At 44.4% G+C, this 20792-nt stretch overlaps 1 protein-coding gene and 1 pseudogene across 1 annotated transcript in view; both read left to right on the forward strand.

The window, feature by feature from the left end:
- Positions 1-20792, forward strand: part of LOC146868569 (ficolin-2-like) — a 304347-nt gene that overhangs the window by 279563 nt on the left and 3992 nt on the right. The window lies entirely within an intron of this gene.
- Positions 17693-18685, forward strand: LOC146868570 (18S ribosomal RNA; annotated as a pseudogene; the record flags this gene model as incomplete).

The raw sequence follows: 20792 nt of genomic DNA on the forward strand, positions 1-20792 counted from the left end.
CAATACAGTATCATTTTTCTTTTAAGAATCAGTTTTTAGAACTTTATGTTTTGTTCTCTTCACTCCTACTAATTTCTATTTACTATTTTTCAAACTTATGTGACAGAACATTTAGATATAATAATATAACTTGGGTCTCTCTGGGGCTGATGGACTGTTTGGAAACTTTTGCAATGGAGGCTCATCATCCAGATTAAGATTGTCTTTGTGTCGTGTTTGTCGTTGTCACACCTTTCCCCAAATCCCCCTTCCCATCCATTCATCAAACCCCTAAACCTCTTCACCCGGGCTGTGCAATTTGTTGAGGTCTGACTTAATAATTTACACCATTAATTGATCACACACTTGGTGGGGTGGATATGGTGAAAGCAACACCAACTCAGTGCAGGAACATCAGCTCTTCTATTACCTAAACAATAGTCCACACTGGCCCTATTTTCCCACCTATGCATTAAAAATGATCAATATTTTGGATATAGAAGAACATTATTCATCCGCATGATTGCTAAGGGATTGTGTTGCGTAAACGTTCAAACGTATCCAATCCTTCCGATTAATACTACAGTTGGAGTCCACCTCGGTGGGAATGGAACCTCGCTTCCCCTTCATTGTTAGTGCTCTAGCCACTACCACTGCCGTGGCACCTTGGGAAACCATGCAGCCCTGGCTTCATACATTCAGGTTAGAGAACTATGGAGCACCGTTGAACTTGTAGTCAATATAGGCAATGGAAAGTGGAAAGTTGGAAACCCCCCTCCCACCTCCCTTTAGTGGTCAATATAGTTGCAGACTGCAGAGACTAGGTGAGTAGTAGTAGGACAAGGGTTCCACACAACTAATTGTTATACGCTATGAGCAGATTTTAAAAACAGGCTGCTGGCATCAGTGCAAAGTAAAACACCCCCAAAAAAGATTTGTAAAATATACTAATGATATTTATTACCCTAACAGCAATAATATAACCCCACCCCTTCAACCTTAAACTGGCCTACCCCTCTCCCCAAATAATTCTCCCTATACCCAACCAATGTCCAAAATGGCCCAAAAAAAGTAAAACTGAAGTCCAAACTGTCTCGGTCCCAACTCCCATCTTACCCACAATAAGTCCGAACCACCAACACTAAGGTTAAAAAAAGGGGTGGAAGAGGGCACTAACGGCGGCCAGGAGCTTTTAAAGATGCCCCTCCATCTTGAATTGCCTGGCTTCTATGGCGTCCATCCTCTGCATAATGCGGTGGAAGTTGCGATCAGAAATTGAAGGGGGGGCAGCAGTGATGGAACGCTGGTGGGCTGCTGGCAGCGGACTGTGGTGCCATTGTTGAGAGGCTGGAGGTGCTGGGGGATGGCTGCCCCCCCCGGGCAGTGACCACCTCCCCTCCTCCAGGGCCACCAGCCACTGTGTCAGGCCTCCAGAGGACGAAGAGGCGGTAATGGGGGCAACGCTGGGGTCTTTCTGCCGCCCAAGACTGAACAGACGGGCAAAGAACAATTTATGGACCGAATTAAACAGAAAAGGGAGTTCCAAGATGGCGGCCGCGCTAGAAGCATAGCGGCAGTCTAGTCTTTCTCTCACAGGTGTCCAGAGGTTAGGTGAGGCGCGCGCTCCAAGAGGAATGCGCACTTCACTGAGGTAATTTAGAGAATCACAGCTAGAAACTTAGAGCTCCGAGTAAATGAGTTAGTTAGTCAGCGCCAGTGCAACAGAATAGCTTTCCAAGTCAGGAACGTTATATAACTCCGTGAGAAATACAGAAGAGAGTTCCGAAAATAGTACAGAGACGGAAAAGACGACGAATTCACTCCTACCTTCGTGAAGACTTCCAATTACTTCTCCGCTTTCCAGCGCAGAAATTCGGAGGTCTTTGAGCGCCATCCTGTGACAGAAAAGAGAAGACCGAAGCTAAGTACATTAAGAGGCATGAGAGATAGAATGGAAAAAAGAATATGATAGTAAAGATCGCATAGAAGACTTACCTGATAGCCATAGTAATCCGTAATTCAACCTGAGAAAATAGACAGACTTGTTAATTAATAGTGTTGAAAAAGACAATACGAAGAAATATACTCACCACAGTTTCTAGTAGTAGATAATTAGAAATAAGGAAAAAGTAAGGTATACACAAGCTTAGAGCTTAGAATAGTATAGCGTTAGAGAACCACACTTCAAGAAGAATACACAGAAGAAGAAGACTAGCTTGAAATACTCCACTCTAGAAGTAAGCCAAACAATAATAATTTCAAGGTTAAAACAAATCTTAAAGGAAAAGAGGTTATGAGAAAAAACTAATAGAAAGATGTTTTGTAGAGAAAAAGAGTTGGAAGAGTATCCAGACCTACAGAAAGGAATTTGAGAAGCACCACACAACAAGACAGACATACAGAGGAGGGGCACAGTGCTTGAAACCCAGGGTAGGTGATAACACATAGAGAGAGATTTAGGAGTAGAAGGGAATAGATAGTTATCGTGTTGTGTTCTTGTTTTAAGGTTCTCATTTACAAGAGCAGCCAGCAGCGCTAAGAAGAAGCAGAGGAGAATAATAGAGAACCGGTGTTTCAGGACCAGTCTCTTCTTGGTTTATTATTTTATCCACTCCCCCCTTCCCCCTGTAGGGTACTTGCGGAGTCCAGGTGAATATTACTGGAACTCTGGCTGCCTTGTAGAGGGAGTTGGGAACTAGCATCTCTATTCCTGTGCAGGCACTTCTGGATAACGTCACCTTGACCCTGACAGAGTGAAGTGCCCAAGTGGTATACTTGCACCCGGACAGAGATGGCAGAAGGAATAAACTTACAGACTTTGGGAGTAGTGTTAGAGACCATTCAAAAGGAGTTAGTGGCAGTAAGAGAGGAAAACCAAAACCTGAGGCAGGAGGTGATGAACTCGAGAAAAGAGAAAGCAGAGTTAGTTCAACGAGTAAAGCAACCATTCGGCTCAGGGAGGGACCCATCTACTGAAGACCCAAATAGAATAACTACACAAGTAATCCATTCATTGTCCCCAGTTATTCCGTTGGCTCCTCCGGAGCGTTTTAGTGGAGACCCACAAAAGGCACAGCTATTCATTACTCAGTGCTCTTTGCACTTCATGTGTCGCCCTTCCATTTTCCCAGATGTGCAGTCTAGGGTGGCCTTTGTTTTATCGTACTTGAGCGGTGATGCCGCGTCCTGGTCAATGCCTCTGGTTTCTCGGGATGATCCTCTGTTACAAAACTATGAAAACTTCAAGCGAGAATTTCTTCGAATTTTCGACAGACGGAGAATATCTCAAGCAGTAGATAATGAATTATTGGACCTAAGACAGGGGAACCGAGATCTAGTAGCATATCTGGCCCAATTCAATAAATTAGTCGTAGAAACGGACTGGCCAGAAAGCAAAAGAGCTGCAGTTTTCTATAGAGGTTTAAGAGACGAACTTAAAGATGTGTTGGCACAGATACCAAATAGACCCACCGAAATCTCAGAATTAGTGGACCTGGTCTTAGAAATAGACTTTTGTCAAGGAGAGAAAAGAGGAGAAAAAAGGAAAGACTTCAGGCCAATAGTTCCAAGATTTGATCGAGTTCGGCCAGAAGGGAATAAGGCTGTGGAAGGACAAATGAATTCGGAACCCATGCAAATTGGAACGATAAGAGGTCCCCTAACCAAAGAAGAGAAAGAGAAAAGAAGGGCAGGAAATCTATGTATGTATTGTGGCTCCAGCGGGCATTTTGTTAGGGGTTGTCCAAGAAAACCGAAGACCCCCTTTAAGCCGAAGGAAAACTCGCAGCACCACCAGTAGCGGGAGTTGGACCGGTGGATGCTAATGAGAAAGCAACTCCAAAAGAACATCAAGTGGGTAACACTCTACAGTCGTCTGCTCCACATCTAATTTTATCCATGGTACTTAAGTTCAGGCAAGAAACGTTGACAGAAGTTTCAGTAATGATAGATTCCGGAGCCACCGGAAACTTTTGTGATCTAAAGTTTGCTGCTAAGGTGGGGTTACGAGCTATCTTGAAACCCAAAAGTGAACCGGTACGGGCAGTAGACGGAACGAACCTCTCATCTGGACCAATAGTAAGTCATACAGAACAGGTACAATTGACCTACTGTGATGGACATGAAGAAGTCATTCAATTCAATCTAATTGACGCACCACAGTTTCAACTCATCCTGGGCCTTCCATGGCTCACAGAACATAATCCAACGATAAATTGGAGCACAAGAACCATAGTGATGGATTCAGAATATTGTCGAAAAAATTGTTTCGAAACGAAAGAGGGAACCAGAGAGTGCAATCCAGCTCAGGCCTTGTGCACAGCGGAGACGTCTGTCTGTGTGATAGATTCCCAGGAGATTCCGTCAGAATATGAAGATTTTGCCGATGTTTTTAACGAAACAGAAGCAGAACAATTGCCACCCCACCGGGTTTACGATTGTAAGATAGATTGGGAGCCAGGTTCTAATCTCCCCTGCAGCCGGGTATACGCCTTGACAGAAAAAGAACATCACCACTTGAATGAATACTTGGATAAATATCTGGCGAATGGATTCATTCGTCCATCCCAGTCACCTGTATCTTCGCCTCTTTTCTTCATGCCAAAGAAGAAGGAGGGAGATCTCAGAACCTGTATTGACTATCGTGCAATCAATAAGATCACCAAAAAGAACCGATACCCACTTCCTCTTATTTCAGTTTTATTGGATCAGTTGAAAGGGGCGCAGATCTATACAAAATTAGATCTCAGAGGAGCCTACCATCTTGTGAGAATACGCGAGGGAGATGAATGGAAGACAGCCTTCAGGACTCGATTTGGGCTGTTTGAATATCAAGTTATGCCATACTGTCTGTGCAACGCCCCGGCTGCCTTCCAGCATTTCATCAACAATGTCCTCAGTGAGTATATTGATCAATGTGCAATAGTGTACATTGACGATATTTTAATCTATTCGTCAAACACGAGCCAGCACCAAGAACAAGTAAGAGGAGTGCTACAGAAGCTTAGAGAAAACAAACTATTTGTTAAATTGGAGAAATGTGCATTCGGTGTCTCCCAAGTGGAATTTTTGGGTTTTGTTCTATCACCGGCTAGAATGAAAATGGACGAGCAGAAGGTGAAAGCAGTGGTTGATTGGAAATCCCCGGAGTGTGTCAAGGAAGTCCAGAGTTTCATCGGGTTCGCGAACTTCTATCGAAGATTTATAAGCGAATTTTCACGAAAGATATTACCCCTGACATGCCTACTTAGAAAAGGAGTGCGTTTTGAATGGACGGAAGAATCAGAAAGGGCCTTTCAACTCCTAAAAAAAGACTTCACTACCGCACCGATACTCCTACACGCCGACCCTACTGAACCCTTTTACGTGGAAACGGACGCCTCAGATCTGGCAGTTGGAGGGGTATTATCCCAACGGCATAAGGTAACAGGTCAATTACATCCAGTCGCCTATAGATCACGAAAGCTAACATCAGCAGAGGTAAATTACACCATAACTGAAAAGGAGTTACTGGCAATCAAGGATGCATTTAAAGAGTGGCGACACTATCTCATGGGGGCTCAGCATCAAGTGACAGTCTTCACCGACCACAGGAATTTGAAATTTTTGAAGTCAGCTCGGACACTAACACCAAGACAACTCCGTTGGTCATTGTATTTCGCGGACTACGATTTCGTGATTACCTATAGGCCAGGAGCCCAGAATGGGAAGGCTGACGCTCTATCCAGATTGGGAACAAATGATCAGAAGAATCAAATCGAAGATCAAACTATAATTCCGAGTGAGAAGATTATTGGAGCTACAATATCTTCTGATTTAAAGGAGCAGATCATCAAACAAATGAGCCCAGAGGAAATACAGAATTGGGTTGCGGAAGATAAAGAAATGAAAATTCAGCATCAGTTGCCTTATTATAAGGAAGCCTTGTACTTGCCAACCCCAGAGTTACGGAATCAGGTGATGGCTGAATGTCACGACAATCTTTTGGCAGGGCACAAAGGAGAAACAAAGACAGAAGAGTTAATCAAGAGACATTATTGGTGGCCTCATATGACCAGAGACATTGAGGAGTACGTTAGAACTTGTGAGATCTGCGCACAGGGAAAATCGGAACGGCAGGCCCCCAAGGGATTGTTACAACCTCTACCCACTCCACCATATCCATGGCATACCGTTACACTAGATTTAATAGTGGATTTACCTTCAAGTTTGGGTTACAATGCTATTCTAGTGTTCGTAGATGCATTTTCTAAGATGGCGCACTTTATGGCCTTGAAGGGAATTCCTACAGCCAAACAGTTAGCCCACCACTTTAGTACACAAATTGTAAAGATACATGGGGTCCCCAAGGTCATTATTTCAGACAGAGAAACACAATTTGTATCTCATTTTTGCAAGGCTTTTGTGGGTGGATTGGGAATTGAAGCCAAGTATTCGACTAGTTATCATCCAGAGACAGACGGGCAAACAGAGAGAGCGAATCAGGAGTTAGAGCAGTATTTGAGGTTGTTCCTTCTGAAGCAAGAAGGAGAGTGGTCAGAGTTGTTATGGGCGGCAGAATTTGCACATAACGCCAAAAATGTCTCGACAGGATATTCCCCATTTTATTTAAATTATGGGAGACACCCAAATGCAACTATTAGACAAACTGATATTTCTGTTCCAGCAGTAAAAGCTTTGGTATCGCATCTAGAACAGGTCCATCAAACTGCCAAACGAAATTTAGAACAGGCAAAACAGAAATACAAACAATATGCAGATAAAAAGAGACGAGAGGGTCCTTCCCTTGAAAAGGGAGATAGAGTCTGGTTAAGCACAAAGAACCTTAGACTAAAAGGAAACAGGAAATTCCAGCCCAGATTCATAGGACCATATCTGATAGAAGAGAAAACCTCACCAGTTAACTATCAGTTAAAATTACCTCCTAAATTGAAGATTCATCCCGTTTTTCACGTTTCTTTGTTAAAAAAGGCATCAGCAGGCTTACGCAGTGAATTGACACCAAGACCCATTTAGTTAGAATCAGGGGTAGAGTACGAAGTGAAAGAAATTCTGGATTCCAAAGTAGCAAAAGGAAAACTATATTACTTGATAGACTGGAAAGGCTATGGGCCTGAGGAGCGGTCTTGGGAATTAGAATCAGATGTTCATGCTCCTAGATTGGTGAAATCGTTTCATCAAAGATTCCCTACCAAACCAGGAATGAGAGGACCTCCTTTGTTGGGGGGTACTGTCAGGCCTCCAGAGGACGAAGAGGCGGTAATGGGGGCAACGCTGGGGTCTTTCTGCCGCCCAAGACTGAACAGACGGGCAAAGAACAATTTATGGACCGAATTAAACAGAAAAAGGAATTCCAAGATGGCGGCCGCACTAGAAGCATAGCGGCAGTCTAGTCTTTCTCTCACAGGTGTCCAGAGGTTAGGTGAGGCGCGCGCTCCAAGAGGAATGCGCACTTCACTGAGGTAATTTAGAGAATCACAGCTAGAAACTTAGAGCTCCGAGTAAATGAGTTAGTTAGTCAGCGCCGGTGCAACAGAATAGCTTTCCAAGTCAGGAACGTTATATAACTCCGTGAGAGATACAGAAGAGAGTTCCGAAAATAGTACAGAGACGGAAAAGACGACGAATTCACTCCTACCTTCGTGAAGACTTCCAATTACTTCTCCGCTTTCCAGAGCAGAAATTCGGAGGTCTTTGAGCGCCATCCTGTGACGGAAAAGAGAAGACCGAAGCTAAGTACATTGAGAGGCATGAGAGATAGAATGGAAAAAAGAATATGATAGTAAAGATCGCATAGAAGACTTACCTGATAGCCATAGTAATCCGTAATTCAACCTGAGAAAATAGACAGACTTGTTAATTAATAGTGTTGAAAAAGACAATACGAAGAAATATACTCACCACAGTTTCTAGTAGTAGATAATTAGAAATAAGGAAAAAGTAAGGTATACAGAAGCTTAGAGCTTAGAATAGTATAGCGTTAGAGAACCACACTTCAAGAAGAATACACAGAAGAAGAAGACTAGCTTGAAATACTCCACTCTAGAAGTAAGCCAAACAATAATAATTTCAAGGTTAAAACAAATCTTAAAGGAAAAGAGGTTATGAGAAAAAACTAAAATAAAGATGTTTTGTAGAGAAAAAGAGTTGGAAGAGTATCCAGACCTACAGAAAGGAATTTGAGAAGCACCACACAACAAGACAGACATACAGAGGAGGGGCACAGTGCTTGAAACCCAGGGTAGGTGATAACACATAGAGAGAGATTTAGGAGTAGAAGGGAATAGATAGTTATCGTGTTGTGTTCTTGTTTTAAGGTTCTCATTTACAAGAGCAGCCAGCAGCGCTAAGAAGAAGCAGAGGAGAATAATAGAGAACCGGTGTTTCAGGACCAGTCTCTTCTTGGTTTATTATTTTATCCACTCCCCCCCTTTCCCCTGTAGGGTAGTTGCGGAGTCCAGGTGAATATTACTGGAACTCTGGCTGCCTTGTAGAGGGAGTTGGGAACTAGCATCTCTGTTCCTGTGCAAGCACTTCTGGATAACGTCACCTTGACCCTGACACACTGGTACACATATACCTTCCAGCTTCTTCTGCTGCAGCTGGGCTACTACATCCTGCCAATTTGGATGACCACTGACAGCAGGAGTAGCTAGAAAGAAAAATGAGAAATCAGAAAACATGCTCTGTGCAGAACACTTGTTTAAAAGTATGTAGTTGGCGGCACAGTAGCAGTACATTGCTGGTCCCCTAGGGCTATTCGATTTGATTTGATATGATTAGAGTCACAGCCATTACTCACACATGCTTTACATAAAACTATAGGCAAATGGCAAATGCACTAAAAGTCTGAAAGGAATTAAGGCAGAATATAGCATAGCACAGCAGTGTAAAAAAACAGTTTTTTTAAAGGATTTCCTAGCAAAAAAAACGAAACAGACACTTAACGTGGGAACATTCAAATCAATTACCTCTCATTAATGAGTAAGGCAATATACACTATTGAGTACAAAAAATCTCTCTCTGCTAAATTACCAGACCCTTGTTAGCTCAACTGTCACCCTAGTCATACTTGTTACTAGTCATAGTCGTCAGAGTCATAGTCGTTACTAGTCAGCTGACTACAAGGCAGATGTATATTGATACTCATAACATATAAAATCAATCATGCGGACATCCTGTCTGCCGTAAGTAGTAGATGGGAAAATCAATGCATTGCAGTACAGGGAATGGGCTATAGATTGTATTTGACACATTTGTCAAAGACTATCATATCTGCAGAGGTCAAGGCACTTACTTAGTCCTACTTTACTCCCTGGCCTCACCCTCCACCACACTTTTTCATTTATTTTTCCAATATATACATTTGCTTGGCAGTAAGGATAGGAAACCTAACTAACTTAATCTACTGCAGGGTACGTTTGAGGAATTCGGCCCTGTAAGTAAGTAGCAGACATTTTACTGATCATCATCATGTGCCTAAGCTTTGGGTACTGAGTCACCTTGGTTGACAATGTTGAAAGGGAAGAATTTGAAGAGGCTTAAGTCTGTTATGGACGCCTTGATGAAATATATCACTTTACTAGAAAAATGAGGCGCATGCAAAGAATGGATTTTTTCAAATTTCTTGGAAGGCTGGGAAAGAACTTTGGAAAGAATAAAGGAGTGACATACTGGTAGGAAGTGACTGAGTGGGCACTAGGAGGGAAGGGAAACACATCTTCTTTTTGCATTGCATGCATTGAAAACTTTGTAAATGGCACATTTATTCAAACAGACGCCCATTGCAAAGCCAACACCGCAGTGACGAATAGAATCATGCAGCTGTTAGGTCATCATGGGTGCCAGTGGCAAACTGCCAAAGGGTAGGGAGGGAGGTGATGATTAATGATGGGTGGGAAACACAAAATATCTGCCTCGCTTAAAAAATACTGTGATACCCTTTGAATCAAAGCTTTGATAATAGTAAAACCATTCTAAGCAAGTGAAGTAGGTGAGCATGCCCCCTACGTCCAGAAGAACTCCCTTGTTTCTTCATCCAAGCAATTATCCAATCATCATTTCATTTTTTTAGTATTCCCCACCCTTGGCTTGGATGCACACTATTTAAGCTTTACATTCTCTCATCCAGTCATTCACCATTGAAAACCATCCATCTATATATATATATATATATATATATATATATATATATATATATATATCCATCCATCCAAACATTGCTCTCAATGCACTTTTCACCAACATCCATCTGCCTACCCACGCATCCTTTCACCGCTTCACTGATCCTGCTTTAACCCACCCGAGCATTCCTTTCCCGCCCAGGCAGGCATCCTTTCACCCATAGCCTTTCACCCACCCAGGCAGGCATCCTTTCACGGCGTATACCCTCTCATCCATCCTTCACCCACTCATGCATTGTAATACCTAACTATATGCATCCTTTCACCCATGTATTCATCTAGGCATCCATTCTCTCATATTACAAATCAAATTCACATCCTTGACGCTATTGCTGAGCTTCAGCTCCCAGTCTTTTCTGCTTATTCTTCTGGCCCCATGGCTCATACTCATACAAGGCCAGACCTGTGCTTTTGGGACTGAATATTAATGGTGAAGCCGTTTGTACGTCTTAAATGCGCTTAACGATTGAGGTGCACTGGCTGGTAAGGTTGCATGTGAACAGTGTAACTGCAGGTTAATAGTGAGGTGCACTGGTAGTACAAGTTGTCATTGTTAGGAATGAGGTGCACTGAGAGAGTTGAACTCTCATAGGGTACAAACAGATCAGATCATAATTTAGGTGTTCTGCTAGAGCTATGGGTTCTTGAAGGTCATGTCTGAGCAGCATCAGTAGAGCTCTGTGTGTAAATGGTCTGTGGAGACCAGGGTTTAGGCCAGTTGACAGAGCTCTATGTGCATGTTGTACATGCATACAGGAGCAGCTCGTGTCAGGGAAAGGAGGCAGGTTGCGGGTTGGGGAGGGTGAATGGGAGACGAGGAAGAGAAATACAAAATAAAAAGAACTTACCTGCATCTGTCAACCTTGAGCAGCGTGTTGCTCTCTTCTGCAGGGAAGCATAGTCTCCCTAACTGCACTGCGGCCAATCCAGACGCTAAATGAGAGCAGCATCAGGATTGGCCTGAGCGCCAATGATTTGCATTCCCAGACAGACTCTGCATGCTCTCTCCAACCCAGCAATGCAGCTGGAATTGGAGAGAGCTTCACTGTGCATGTGCAGTGAAGGCAGGACACCTACCACTCTCACTCAGTGCCTATCATCACACTGTCCCCGCCCCTAAGTCTCAGCGCAAGACAAATAAATAAATAATAAAATGGGTTTTAAACTTGTTTTATTATCATTTTAGTTTTTTTACGTTTTTGAGTGCGCTGGCAGGGGGTGGAAGAGCCGATGCTCCTCTGCCATAGCCCCTGCATGCATATCAAGAATGAGTTGCAAAGGTAGAGCTGGATGAATACAGTGAATGTGAAGGCGAGTATTGATGTACACTGGCACAGCTGTGTGTATACACGATATGTGCTGGTCAGGAATGAGGTAGACTGGCAGAGCTGTGTATGCACAAGGGTGTTGCATGCCAGTGGTGACGTGCACAGGCAAAGTTGGGGGTGCATGTTGGAACTAACTGAGGCCATGTGAAGAGGCTTGTTAGAGTTTAGGGACCCGATCAATAGAAATGTAGGAGAATTAGTGACAATACTGTAATTTCAAATATGTTAACCAAATATGGTAAAGAAAACTCTAAAGATGACATGATAGTAATACCCTAATATTTGAAATTGGTTCACAACCCTGCTAACTCTCCCTGGACACCGTCTATACAGTGTTAGTACCTAGAATGGCCACAAGTATTTGTGACAGATCCCATCACTATTGAAAGTGACTGGATAGCGTGATCAATTTGGCACAGCATTTCACTGTCTCCACATGTTGTCAAGCAGGGTTGTAGTTATGCCTAGAAAAATTACAATTATGTTGAAATCATTTTTATTATCATAACAACCTGTACACTTAACCTAAGGTCTCTAAAAAAGCAGAGAGGTGTGAATATACCACAAGTAAAGAAATACAATATGTGTTATCTAAGAGTTCTCCCACTGTAGACCCACTCTGCCCCACCTCCCATTGCAATTGAGATAGAGGAGTGGTGGGATGCAGGAGAGAAGTGGAGCAGGCAAAAGAAAGCGGACCCCCATTACAACTAGGTATCACACCCAGTCTCAAACTAAACCACTTATGTGTTTTGCTGGCTAGCAGGTTGAGGTAGTGCTGCCTGGGATTGCCTTCACCTCCTACTTGTCATACCTGTCAGGGCTGGAAGAAAACAGCTGGGTGACCTGTCCACAGCCTTGCTCTTGACCTCACCTGTTCCATTAATTCCTCTGGATCCTTCTGATCCCATGACTTCCCTAATTCTATCTCCATACACTGTCTGAAACTCAAGTTGTATTGCAGCCAAGTCATGTCACCATAACACTTGAACTTTTCAATCATACTTTGGTTTTACCTCACTATGGCTGTACCCTGTTGTGGGTATTTTTCAATACTGATGGCTAGCAGCATGGCAAAAGCATCCAACCAGTTCATGATGTTTTCTTAGGGACTCAACCTCTTTCTATCCTTCCTGGAGAATTCTGTACTACTACTCTTAACTTTACCTGTCCCCCTTCTTTCATGTTCAGAAAGTGTAAAAATATCAAAGAGTTGCCTTTTCCACACTTTCTCATTCACTTCTTTGGGGTTCTGCCATGCTATTGATTGACTTGGTACACCCTAGAGGAGCTGCCTTAAGACTGCGGTTGTTTCTTCTACTCAGAAAAAGAGTATGCTGTAAGTACGGATTGGCTCACATGGTTAGATGGCCATGCCATGTTGGTGTTGCTGGTACCTATTAATCTGGTCAGTGTGTTTGCTGCCTTTGCCAGATCCCATGTTACTGACTGAAAATTTCTCCTGCGTGGTAGTGGGTTTCTATTGATCAACCCGGGTATCGCTGCCTTTTTTTACCTTACCCAAAACAGTACACACCACATCATTGTCCATAATTACTGCTTTATGTAGAAAAGCGTGCCCACAATTCTGAAGCCACTACTCCTTTGCTCTGTCCAGGGAGTCCTTTGTACACAATCTTGACTTCGCTATTCATTGATTTCATCTCTTCTTCCGTCATTCCCCCAGACACCCCTCAGTGAGTGCTTGCCAGCAGTGTGGCTCTAGTTAGCTTGTGTGTGGTTGGAAGGTAGATGGGGGTTAGCATGGCAAGTGAGCCTGGGGGTGGCAACTCTATGCATAGTAGAATAAACACACTTGAAAAGGTATTCATGGCAAAGTCTTTGTGAATTGCTTTTTAAAGTAGTTTACATTTACGCTGCCTCTCTGGAATCCCAAAGTGAGTTCTAGCAAGGCAGTGCAGGTATTCATACCCTTGCCATCTCCCTTCCTTTTGCCCAGGATGCAGCAAATGGACTTTAAAGTGGCTGGTACTGGCCCAAGGAGGTGAGAATTCTTACGACTTCTGTCCTTCTGGCTGGTGCCAGTTCCTTGTCTTTGGGCAGCTCTACCCCCCCCCACCCCCCGCTAACATGTGAGGTGGTCCCTCCACTGCTAGTACCTCACCCCTTTGTTCCCCCCTGTGGGAAATGGCCAGGAGCATTCATGTTGGAGATGGTGCAGGCAGGTTGGCTGCTTAGTGCACCAAAAAACCCAACCACCAGCTGGCTTCAATCACAGTCCCATCGGCCAATGGCTGATTGCCCAACTTAACTACCCAGCTCAAGCCTTACCTCATCTCCCTCTCCCAGTGTGGGGTTCTCTGAAGCCTTGGTGGGCTTTTCAAACTGCCTGTCCTGGATGGAGCTAGGCAGGTGCTGGAATCCACTTGCCCCAACCCACCGCAAGGTAGTGATTCGAGATACCAGTGGGGCTAGTTCTGTCTGGATCTCTCTCAGGTTCTGCCTACTCCTTTACTCTGTGCCTGGGAACCACTGCGCTCCCTAGTGTGCCTGTGACTCCCTACCTATGTCTTAAGCTCTGTGGCGGAATCCTGTCCTTTTGCCTGATTGGGGTTGTCTTTTGTTCTCTTTGCGGTTTGTATAAGCATGAAGGAGGAGTTACACAGTTCCTGGACAGCCATGACAAGCTTGTGTTGCAGCATAGAGGAGGAGTTGATGCGATTCCAACAATGCCCTGATCCGTGGCATCCTGCCCTGGGTAGTGCCACAGAATGGAGGAGGAGTCGTGGAGGCCTGACGACCCAGCAAGGAGAGGAAGGTGGAGTTGCCAATGCACTACACAATCCTGAGGTCTCCAGCATTAAAAGAGTCCGTAACAAGGAACAGTCATCTTAGCTTCCTCAAAAATATTGCGCAGTTCCTATAATTTTCATTAACTTTTCTCTCTTCATCACTAGTTTTCACCACTCTTCTCACCTCGTATGGTAAAAGTGCAGCTTGAGGTCATCCTAGTGAAGGGGATTGTAGGCCTGGGCAAAAATTTCGTTCCGTTCGCGGAAATTGCGATAATTTGACATTTTTGCGTTCCGCGGAGAGCGCGAAAATGTCAAAAATTCCGGTTTCCGCAGCTTGGCGATAATTTGTTTCTTGCTCGCGCTGTAAAATGATACATTCTCGCGCGCGCGCGATCGCCTTACCTGAATCCCTGCGTTCGCCGACAAGTTTTCTTGATCCGGTCGCGTTCTCCATGAGATGTTGTATTGTTTTTAGCCATTTGCGCTGTCTCACGACAGTTCGCGCCCGCAGTGACGTCATGCGTCGCGCGATCACGTCTTTCTTCTCGCGATCATGAACAACTCAAAACAAGATGGCCGCGCCCGCAAGCAACCACATGGGTAAGTTGGCGACCCGCAACCATGCAGAAAATCTCGCGAACATGCCGGAAAAAAACTTCCGCATCTTTGCGATATTTCTGCTTGTTTGCGATAATTTTAAACATTCTCGCGATAATTTGCGAAGGTTAATTCCGCAAATTCCGCCCACCCCTAGGGGATTGGTGAGACAGTTATAACTGTGGTGCAACATTCTTATTTTGCAATCCAGCGGGGTTGGCGAGACTGTATAAATATATTGATGCTATAATTCTGTTGAATTTGTACTTGATTGCATGTGGGCTTCACCTTTGAAGTCTTGATTGTACTCTGTACTGTCCATTTATAGACCTGAAATCTCATGATTTGTATAACGTAAATTTCGCTAACGCAAGTATAATATATTATTCTCAAATTTAATTAGAGTATGTTCAGTATATAATAATGCATAGTGGTGGTTTTACTTTTGACAGCGATAAATTATCTTGGTGCCTCTTTTAGTTTCATATTGCAATGGTGTCGTCCATTACCATTTACTTTAAAAGTATTCTTGTCTAATTTTTTCATGCTTTCCTACATTTTCTCCTGTACATTCTTCCTTACAAAGTCCATGCGAGCAACCAATATGAACCAACCTCCTCCATTTTTAAATGAAGATGGGGAACTGACTATTTGAATCATACTTGATAGCTATTGGAGGAGATGAATTCTCATCTAATCTCAAACAACATATATTAATACATAATATTGGCATACATGCCAGGAAAGTGTTTGAGGATTTACATGAACCTAGTATTGTCGCTGAGGATAAGGAAGAAACTCTATTGGATGTGTACCAGATTAAACACAAGAAACATTTTAAAAGAGAAAATTAATATTGTACTTGAAAGGCACACATTTTTCTGTAGGTCTTAAGGTAAACACGAAAGTTGGCTAGTTACATAGCAACATTAAGAGGGCTGTCAGCCACATGCGATTTTGGGGTTCTTACAGACTCATTGATAAGAGACCAATTAGTTAGATGCACCAATGATCCTGAAGTGCATGAAAACATTTGTCCCAGAGCCACGACTTTGCAGAAGCTGTTAATTTGGATAAAGGCAGAGAGCACACTGTGCTGTGTAATAACCCTTTCTGTGGTAAAGATGTAACTGATACGTCCTCCGCCACAGTGGCCGTGTGTGGAGGATGTAATCGCTACGTCCTCTGCACATGTCCAGGAAATCCCTCAGCTGTTTACAGCAGTGGGATTTCATTTTTCTTTATTCAGTCTTGTGAGAAGTGCTTCCCCTCCCGTTTGTAGTGGGAAACCTGGGGGAATGCCAGGTGGGTGGAAGTTTGCGTCTCCCTGTAGATTCCAGAGCTTTCTATTACAGAAATGTGTGGAAAATGTGTTTTTAAAGTCAAAGTTTGAGGTATGCAAGGGATTCTGGGTAATAAAACATGGTGAGAGCCACGCAAGACAGCCCACCCTGATTATATCTAGGTTGGCTAGGTTTCCCTGGGTGCTGGCAGAGCTAGAGTCCAAAATCTAAGGGAACAAAAATGGTAGAACAAGTGCAATAATCATTTTTATGGGCCTGGACAGGAGCTCTGACTGAGCCCAAGGGCCCCACCAGGCCCCAGGGCAGGCCCTCCCACCCCGGACTCCATCTTCTAGCCTGCCACACTGCCAAGGTTCCTGGACGGAGTTCCATCAGGCACGGGGAGGCCTCCCACTCTTCGCCTGAGTGACAAGGTGCTTCTGGGCCCCTGAGTCAGGGTGCTCCTTGTGACCAGGTGCCTGAGGCCCAGCTGTGGCTCCAAACACCTGGATTGCTGTGTCCCCTGAGCATGGCACTTGGTCACAAGCCTTGCTTTCCACTGGGGTGACCAGATGGCTGGGATACCCTGGAAGTTCCAATGAGGGCTCGCTTGCTTCCTTGAGCCCAGCCAGGTGCATGCGCATCTTCGTCCCCTATGTCACTCAGTGCACACTGATTAAAAGAAAGGATGGTAGCCTTACTCCGGATTACTAGGGATAGGGTACCTTGGACCTCCTTCTGGTCTGGTGGTTCTCAGTCAGCGAGCAGATGGCATAGGAACAGGGCCTTGGCAGGCCCTGGGGTGGGGGCTACCCTACTCTCCTTGCAACCCCATGCCTGAGGGCCAGCTGTGGCTCCAAGCACCTGGCTGCAGGGTCCCCTGAGTGTCGCCATTTGGTTGCACGCCTTGCTTCCACTGGGGGAACCAGATAGCCGGCTGCCCAGGAAGTCCCAATGAGGCTCATTTGCTTCCTTGAGCCCAGCCAGCGCTCCAAGAGGTTGGGTGAATGTACGCCTTCGGTCCCCTATGTAACTCAGTGCACACGGATTACAAGAAAGGAGGGTAGCCTTCCTCAGGATTACTAGGGACAGGGCCCTGGACCCCTTTGTGGTCTGGTGTTTCTCACTTGGTCTGGCTTGAGGAGCTGCCATTTCTGGAGACCCTGCCCAGCAGAGCGAAGGCTGAACAGCCTTGGCAGCTTGTGCCCCCCAGTGGCCTGATCAGAGTGTAAGGGGGATGGTGGCTCCAGGCCCCAGACCCTGCCTGGCAGTCCAGAAAACTGTGTACCACACTAATGCCCTCCTCCGCATAGTGCATTTCCGCAGTATCTCAGAATGACCATTTCATGGGGTGTGCTTCGCCACCCAGGCTGTCATAGCTGTGTCTTGCTCAGGCTCACCTCAACCTGCCTCGACGGCTGGGCCTGCCAGTGCCCGTGCGACCCCACCTGTCCCCCCAGCAAGCACCCCAGGTGAGTGGACATCCCCATCAGGCTCCAGAGGGGTGTGAAGATCGGTCGGGGGATGGGCATGCGACCAACGACAACCCGTCCAGCAGGTGCGTCTACCTGGTTGATCCTGCCAGTAGCATATGCTTGTCTCAAAGATTAAGCCATGCACATGTAAGTACACACGGCCGGTACAGTGAAACTGTGAATGTCTCATTAAATCAGTTATGGTTCCTTTGATTGCTTCATCTGTTACTTGAATAACTGTGGTAATTCTAGAGTTAATACATGCCGATGAATGCTGACCTCCTGGGATGCGTGCATTTATCAGACCAAGACCAATCCGGGCTTGCTCGGCAGCTTTGGTGACTTTAGATAACCTCAGGCCGATCGCACATCCCCGTGATGGCGACGATACATTCCGATGTCTGCCCTATCAACTTTTTGTGGTACTTTCTGAGCCTACTATGATGACCATCAATGGTAACGAGGAATCAGGGTTTGATTCCGGAGAGGGAGACTGAGAAATGGCTACCACATCCAAGGAAGGCAGCAGGCACTCAAATTATCCACTCCAGACTCAGAGAGGTAATAACCAAAAGAACAATACAGGGCTATCTCGAGGCCCTGTAATTGGAATGAGTACACTTTAAATCCTTTAACGAGGATCCATTGAAGGGCAAATCTGGTGCTGGCACCTGCAGAAATTCCAGCTCCAAAGTAGTGTATTTTAAAGCTGCAGTTAAATCTTGGGAATGAGCTGGCAGTCCGCTGCGAGGCAAGCTACTGCCTTTCCCAGCCTCTGCCTCTCAGCGCCCCTCTTAATGCTCCTGATTGAGTGTCCTGGGGTTCCGAAGCATTTCCTTTAAAAAAACTAGAGTGTTCAAAGCAGGCCGGTCACCTGAATACTTCAGCTAGGAATAATGGAATAGGACTCCGGTTCTATTTTGTTGGTCATTTGAACTGGATCCATGATTAAGAGGGACGGCCGGGGCATTCGTATTGTGCCCGCTAGGGGTGAAATTCTTGAACCAGCGCAAGACATACCAAAGCAAAAGCCCCCTGAGCCCACTGTATGGCAGTGACAGCCAATACCAAGGGCAGCGGCAGTTGCAGGCCTTGGGAGAATTCTTTTACTCCTGTATTTTGCAAGACTTAGGGTTCTCCTACGAAAGAGTGGGGATTGGCAATGGAGAAGCCGCAGGCACAGGACGCCCTCTCTCCCCTTCTCTGGCAAGAAAGGAGACCATGGTCATGCTCTCGGTCAGTGCTCCGGTGGGGCCCGGGCTGACCCACCATGCTGTCAAGCGTGTGACAGGGAGAAATGGGCTCCGCGGTGACAGACAGGGGGCCGGCCTGGGAAAGGTCCAACCCAGACTTTGGTCGGCTCCCATAGCTATAGCAGTTAAGGATAATGGTAAGAAATATAAGCCTCTTTATTGATTTAGGGATTTGAACACAAACATCGGACAGACAGGCATCCCTTAACCAAGATTAACGAGGTACTGTGACTCATTGAAGAAGCCAACATTTTCAGCATTTTTGATTTATCCTCTGCGTACCATCAGGTAATCTTACATGAAGACTTTAAAAATCTCCCATCTTTCATTACTCCTTTTGGACTCGCTTCTGCAACATTGGTTTTCCAAAGTATTATGCAAAACATTTTCCAAGATATTAAAAAGCGATGTGCTTCAAAGATGACATCCTATGTGGAAGCTCAGAAAAAGAACATTATCTATTGTTGAGGGAAGTGTTAGGCCAGCTAGAAAAATCTGGATTCACCATCAAATTAGATAAATGTAAAATAGGTGTGTCTTCAGTTGATTATTTGGAACACACCAGCTCAGGAGATTGATTAAAGCCAAAACTTTGTTTTATGAATCAGAAGCAGAAACACCTTCTCCCATAAATAAAGAGGAACTTAAATCTTTTTTAGGATTAGTTGAATATATGTCCAAATTTGTGAAGACGTTTGCTGATCAGGTACATCCATGAAGGGCTCTACTTAAAAAAACAATTGTTCCTTTTAGTTGGAATCCTGGGTGCCAGTCTACATTTGAATGTATCAATATTGCCATTGGGAGATTCAATACCAGTCTCAAAACGGCTCTTACCACCAATCCCAACAATATAGGGCTGGGTGCTATTTTATCTCCGTTTGAAGAGGAGAGGAAAGAGTACAGGCCTTTGCCTCTAGGACTTTGGTTGGATCAGAATGTAAAAATTCCACAATAGAAGAGGAAGACCCAGCAAGTTTTTGGGCCATAAAGCATTTACATTTTTTCCTGTGAGGAGTACCGCTCATTCTACGCATAGACCACAACCCCTTGATTCGTTTTTTCCACAAGAGGTATGGAAAGAACAACACCATGTGTTGAGAAATGGGTTCTGGATCTATTAGGCTTTAATTACAAAATAGAGTAAGCATCTAGTAAGAAAAATGTGCTTGTTGACTGCCTATCCTGGTTAGTTTTAGACAAGGTAGGACATGAATCACAAGTGGTAGATGAAGTTGTTCTTAAAATAGACATTCCTGCCATTTTGCAGAAAGACTGGGACAAATGTATGGAACTAGATACGACTCTTTCACAAGTAAAAATAAGAATTGGGAAGGGATGGCCAGAGAGGTGCAAGGATTTGCCTGAAGACCATCAATGTTTCTGGAATCTGAGAGGTGTACTAACTATAAACAGCAATCTTGCAATAAAGGGAGACCAAGTTACTCGTCCGGAAGGAACTAGGGATCACATCACTGATATTTACCACGAAGATCATCTCGGTAGGAGCCTCACAAAAAACAAAGCCCGTTCAGAATATTGGTTCCCCAAAATGGATTCTATGTTAGAAAACAAGGTGAAGGATTGTTTTGCTTGCAGTGGAGTGACACATCTAAGATGATACAAAAGCCCCTTTATCTTCAATAGAAGTACCTACTAATCCATAGGATAAACTGGGACTTGACATTATTGGCCGAATAAATTTACAAGGGATAACTAAGAAATATATTTTTATACTAATGGATTATTATTTCTGTTGGGTGACTTCCTGGTGGGCAACCAATGTCTGCACCAAATCTCTAATACATTTTCTTACTAAAACATTCGCTATAGAAGCTATCCCAAGTTCAATGGTAACAGACAATGGTGTACAATTTGTATCAGAAGAAATTAAAGAATTCTTAAAAGATCTGTCTATCAAACACATCTGTACTCCTTTA

Source organism: Triturus cristatus, chromosome 1_2 (assembly GCF_964204655.1).
Source record: "Triturus cristatus chromosome 1_2, aTriCri1.1, whole genome shotgun sequence".
Taxonomy (NCBI): Eukaryota; Metazoa; Chordata; class Amphibia; order Caudata; family Salamandridae; genus Triturus; species Triturus cristatus.